This window comes from Sarcophilus harrisii, chromosome X, assembly GCF_902635505.1.
Source record: "Sarcophilus harrisii chromosome X, mSarHar1.11, whole genome shotgun sequence".
Taxonomy (NCBI): Eukaryota; Metazoa; Chordata; class Mammalia; order Dasyuromorphia; family Dasyuridae; genus Sarcophilus; species Sarcophilus harrisii.
This window is the reverse complement of record NC_045432.1, coordinates 82,388,885-82,395,127: the sequence shown is the minus strand read 5'-3', so window position 1 is coordinate 82,395,127 and position 6,243 is coordinate 82,388,885. Positions and strand designations below refer to the sequence as shown.

Sequence of the window (6,243 nt, the reverse complement as noted above, 5' to 3'; positions counted from 1 at the left end):
CAAACGTTTTTTTTGCACATGTGGGGCCCTTTCCTTCCTTTAAGATCTTTCTGGGATATGAGCTCAGTAGTTACACTGCTGGGTCAAAGGATATGCACAGTTTGATAACTTTTTGAGCATAGTTCCAAATCGCTCTCCAGAGTAGTTGGATCTATTCACAGTTCTACCCACGATGTGTCAGCGTCCCAGTTTTCCCACATGCCCTCCAGCATTCGACATCTTTTCCTGTCATCTTAGCCAATAGGAGAGGTGTGTAGTGGTGTCTCAGAGTTATCTTAATTTGCATTCCTCTGATCAATAGTGCTTTAGAGCACTTTTTCATATCAGAAGAAATGGCTTTAATTTCTTCATCTGAAAATTGTTCATATCCTCTGACCATTTATCAATTGGAGAATGGCTTGAATTCTTATAAATTTGAGTCAATTTTTTATATATTTTAGAAATGGTCTTTATCAGAACCCTTAAATGTAAAATGTTTTCCCAATTTGCTTCCCTTCCAATCTTGTCTGCATTAGTTTTGTTTGTACAAAAACTTTTTTAAATTAATATAATCAAAATTATCTATCTGGTGTGCAATTATGAGTTCCGGTTCTTCTTTGGACACAAATTCCTTCTTTCTCCCCAGATCTGAGAGGTTAAACTGTCCTGTGTTCTACTTTGCTTACAATATCACTCTTGGTCTAAATCGGGAACCCACCTCAACCTTATCTTGGTATATGGTATTAGGTGTAGGTCAATGCCTAGTTCCTGCCGTATTAATTTCAATTTTCCCAGCAGTTTTTGTCAAATAGTGAGTTCTAGTCCCCAAAGCTGGGATCTTTGGGTTTGTCCAACACTAGATTGCTATAGTCGTTTACTGTTTTGTTCTGTGAAACTAACATATCCCACTGATCAACTTCTGTTTCTTAGCCAGTACCAAATGGCTTTGATAACCACTGCTTTATAATATAGTTTTAGGTCTAGCACAGCTAGGCCACCTTCATTGGCATTTTTTTTTTCACTAATTCCCTTGAAATTCTTGATCTTTTGTTTTTCCGGATGAACCTTATTATTTTTTCTAGCTCTGTAAAATAATTTCTTGGGAGTTTGATTGGCATGGCACTAAATAAAGAGATGAATTTGGGTAGTATTGTCATTTTTATTATACTCACTCAGCCTACCCATGAGCACTTGCTATTTTTCCAACCGATTAGATCCAAAAATGTTTTGCAGTCGTGTTCATATAGATCCTAACTTTCCCTCGGCAGATAGGGTCCCAAATATTTTATACTATCGACATTATTTTAAGTGGAATTTCTTCTTTGTATCTCTTGCTGCTGGACTTTGTTGCTAATACAAAATAAATCCTCAGCATTTTTATATATCCTGCAACTTGCTAAAGTTGTGGATTGGTTTTAGTAGTTTTTTAGTTGATTCTCTAGGGTTCTCCCATATCATCTGCAAAGAGTGATAATTTGGTTTCCTCTTCACCTACTCTAATTCCTTTAATCTCTTTCTTCTCTTATCGCCAAAGCTAGCATTTCTAATACAATACTGAATAGTAATGGTGATAGTGGGCCACCTTGCTTCACTCCTATCTTACTGGGAATGGTTCTAGTTTGTTTTCATTACATATGATGCTTGCTGATGGTTTTAAATAGATGCTACTGACTGTTTTGAGGAAAAGGCCATTTATTTCTATATCTCTTGTATTTTTAATAGGAATGGGTGTTGGGTTTTATCAGATGCTTTTTCTGCATCTATTGATCTATGATTTTTATTAGTTTGGCTATTGATATACTCGATTATATTAATTAATAGTTTTCCTAATATTGAACCAGCTCTGCATTCCTGTTATAAATCCTGCTTGGTCATGGTGTATTATCCTGGGGATGACTTTGCCAAGCTCTTTGGAGAATATCGAACGGAAACAGAAAGGAGTTTACATTTTTTCTCGGCGGTTCACGAAACCTACACAGAGATTGATCGCGTATCAGGGCATAAAAACCTCAAAATCAAAGGCAGAAAGGCAGAAATAGTAAATGCACTTTTTCTAGATTATTATGCAATAAAAATCACATGCAACATAAGGCCAGGAGAAAATAGACCAAAAATTAATTGGAAATTAAATAATCTCATCCTAAAGAATGAATGGGTGGGAAGACAAATCATAGACGCAATCGACAACTTCATCCAAGAGAATGACGATAATGGGACGACATACTAAAATTTGCGGGATGCAGTCAAAGTGATTATAAGGGGAAATCTGATATCTCTAGATGATTACTTGCATAAAATAAAGAGAAGATCATGAATTGGGCTTACAACTAAAAAAAGCTAGAAAAATAACAGATGAAAAACCCTCAATTAAATACCAACTTAGAAATTCTGAAAAGGGGAGATTAATAAAATCAAAAATATGAAAACTATTGAATTAATAACTAAAAGTAAGAGTTGGTTTTATGAAAAACCCAACAAAATAGATAAACCTGTAGTTAATTTGATTAGAAAAAGGAAAGAAGAAAATTAAATTGTTAGTCTCAAAAATGAAGAGAGAACTTTCCACCAATGAAGAGGAAATTAGAGCAATAATTATGAGTTATTTTGCCCGACTATATGGCAATAAATTTGGTAATCTAAATGAAATGGAGGAATAGCTACAAAAATATAGATTGCTCCGGTTAACAGAAGAGGAAGTAAATTATTTAAATAGTCGCATTTCAGAAAAAGAAATAAAATAAGCTATTAATGTACTTCCTAAAGAAAAATCTCCAGGGCTAGATGGATTTACATGTGAATTTTACTAAACATTTAAAGAACAATTAACTCCACTGCTATATAAATTATTTTTAAAACTAGGGAAAGGAGGAGTCCTACCAAATTCCTTTTATGACATAGATATGGTGCTGCTGACTAAAACGGGTAGGATGAAAACAGAGAAAATTATAGACCAATTTCCCTAAAGAATATTGACACAAAAATCTTCAGTAAAATGTTAGCAATGAGATTCCAGCAACTCATCCCCAGGATAATACACCAAGTAGGAGTTTGGCATACTTTTAAAACATTCGTTTTTCATGTGTGTGGTCATACCTTCCATTTGCATCGTGGTTGTTCCTGTATCCGTTGTTTTGTTGGCTCTGTTAACTTGTTAGTGGTATCTTTCCATGCTTCTTTGTCTTCTTCACATTCATTATTTCCTACAGCACGGTAATATTCCATGACATTCCAGCATCACCACTTGTTTGGCTGATCCATAATCGATGGGCATTAACTCTGTCCCCCCACCACACAAAAAAAAGTTACTGCTATAAAACTTTGGGGTATATGAGGCCTTTTTTCTTATCATTGGCCTCCTTGGAGCAAAAGCCCTGATGGAATCTGGCTGATGATTGTTTTCCAAAATAGTTGTTCTGATTCAGTTTTATCAACAATGCCCCGGGAAGGAAATGGGTGTTTATGAAGTACCTAGTACATGTCCAGCACTATGCAGAGTGCTTTATGAATATCATCTTCACCGGAACCTTGGGAGGTAAGTGTTACTATCCCCATTTTACAGTGAAAGATGGAGGTGGAGAAGTTAACTGACTTGTGTAGGGTCATTTATAAGTGTCTGAGGTTGGATTTGAACTTGAGTCTTCCTGAGTCGGTCCCCAGTGCTGTATCTATTGAGCCACTCAGCTTCACTAGTCACAACCTTTATTATTATTATTAACAACACATTAATAATAATAATAATCTCTTATTAGTGATTTGGAGCATTCTTTCATGTGGTTATGAATCATTTAGAAAACCTTAGAAGAGAAATTTAATCCAGAGATTTTCCCCGATTGGACCACTTCTCCTTGAGTCCTCAGTACATTAATGTCTCTGCAGAAGTTCTCCATTTCATCTTTTGTAATGACTTCGGACCTCTGTCTGGTGTGCAGAGCTGTGATTTTTCTTCCTTCTCTTCTGATGTTTTCATGGTACAATCTTTTATGTTAAGGTCACGTAGCTATTTAGAATATATTGTGGAATATGGTGCGAGGTGTTGGGCTAATCCTTATTTCTGTCAGACTGCTTTCCAGTTTTCTCAGAAGTTTGTGTTTCTTTTGCCACAGAGACCTCTTCCCAAGTAACTTATGTTGTCGGCTTTATCGAACCCTGGGTTATTGGGTTGGTTCCATCGGCGATTCTCTCTTGTCTAGTAGGTCTCCGTGATCTCTATTTCTTAACCTATACCAAATGGTTTTGCTGCCTGCTGCTATATAGTGTAGTTGTAGTAGAGGGTCCTTAAAAATTTTTTTTGATAATAGCTTCTTATTTTCAAAGTATGTGCGAGGATAATTTTCCACATTCACCCTTGCAAAACCTTGTGTTCCCAATTTTCCCTCCTTCCCTCCATCCCCTTCCCTAAACAGCAAGTAATCTATGTTAAACATGTGCAATTCTACTAACATATTTCTACATTTATCCTGTTTCACAAGGAAAATCAGATCAAAAGGAGAAAAATGAGAGCAAAACAAGCAAACAAATGACAAAAGAAGAAAGTAAAATACTCTGCTTTGATCCACACTCAATAGGGATAGACCTCTCTGGATAGGGATGGCTCTCTCCATCAAGAGTATTGCGATTGTCCTGAAGCTGCTCATTGGTGGAAAGAGCCACGCCCATCAGAGTGGATCATTTTACGATCTCCTTGTTTCAGTGGAGGACAATCTCCTGGTTCTGCTCACTTCAGCAGGGGTTCACATAAACCTCTCCAGGCTTCTCTGAAATCAGCCTGTTGATTGTTTCTTATAGAACAATGACATCCCCTTACGTTCACATGCCATTCCCCAGCTGATGGGTGTCCACTCTGTTTCCAGATCCTTACCACTACAAAAAGGGTTGCTATAGACAGTTTTGCAAATGTGGGTCCTTCCCCCTTTTTTGAGCTCTCTTTTAAATGTTTACTGGATAAACATGGTATCTGGAGGCTACATTTTCATCGGATTCTACTAAAATATGTTAGTTTGACAGGTAAAAAAATTGGTATAAAGAAAAAAGCTTTCTATCCTTTTACAAGAATCCAGAATACAAAATTGCATCCAATTTCTTGAACCTAAAATGTTAACTCAAAGCTGATGGATGACGTTTTGAAATTCTTTTATCAGTTTCTTTTTCTGTTTGAAAGGAATACTGGAACTGATGTTAATCTCTTGGATCAACTGTTGGAGTTTTCGTTTGTCTTTTGTTTTGTTCTTCATAGTCTTCAAGAGTCAATCGCTGACAAAACGTGAAACCTGATATAAAATCTGGATCTTCTCCATGAGGAAGGCTTCTGAATTTTCTGCTGACCAAGTCCAACAAATTCAAAGGTGTCTTTAAAAGATCACAATGGTTCTCTAGCAGAAACTGGACCAGTTGTTCGGTTTGTACTTTCGATAATGACTTGTTTTGCAAAACAGCTTTAGTAAGCATTTTCATGACCACTGTTGTATTATCATACTGTTTTATAACTTGTAGCCATGAGGGTCTGAGGCTATGGACATAAAAGTCAGGAGTCTGCGTAATTCTTCCCTAATGTGAGGGAACAGGAGCCTCAGGTAGAGCTGTGATGCTTCCAGAGCTTCTGTTCGTTTTCCATTCTCATCACTAGTAGCTGATCCGGGAAATGTTCCAAGCATTCAATTGCTGCACTGAGCCAGTTGTCAACCTCAGATAAACTGAGGCCATGAATAACATCTCTATCTAACCAAGTGTTGGAGATGATGAGATCTTCCTCTCGCTTCAATTGAACATTTTGGTTTTTTACTGGAGGCTCTAAAATATTTTCTAAGATTGGAAGGTGAATTAATTGGAGTAGTCTTAACAGTGTCTGTTCTTTCCACACATCTTCCACAACTTTTTTGAAAGCAAATGGACTGGTTTATCAGCTGTTACATTTGGAGGGAAAGATGCATGCCCATTTAGAGTATGAATTAGTTCTTCAATTGTCTTCTCATCAATTTCTTGTGCTAAAGGATTCGTTTCATCTTCTATTCTGGAGAGTCCTTCTGCTTGTATTTTAAAATCCCTTTTCCCCATTCCTTTTTGGACCTTAAGTTAAATAGTTAAATAATTTGAAATTTTTTATAGTTTTTGTGAAAGAAAAATTGGACGGAGGGAAAACCCGGAAAGGAAAAAAATCAAGCCTGTGTATGTTTGGGTCCCAAATTGGCTCCACGGCCCCTTGAAAAATCCTGATTTTTCTTATAGAAAATTAAACCCTTTACCGGTTTTTTTGGGTGTTTTAAAAAA

The 6,243-nt window shown here is 36.5% G+C and overlaps 1 pseudogene; it reads right to left on the bottom strand.

The window, feature by feature from the left end:
* Positions 1 to 5,078: 5,078 nt before the first annotated feature.
* Positions 5,079 to 6,030, bottom strand: LOC116420371 (annotated as a pseudogene).
* Positions 6,031 to 6,243: the final 213 nt, after the last annotated feature.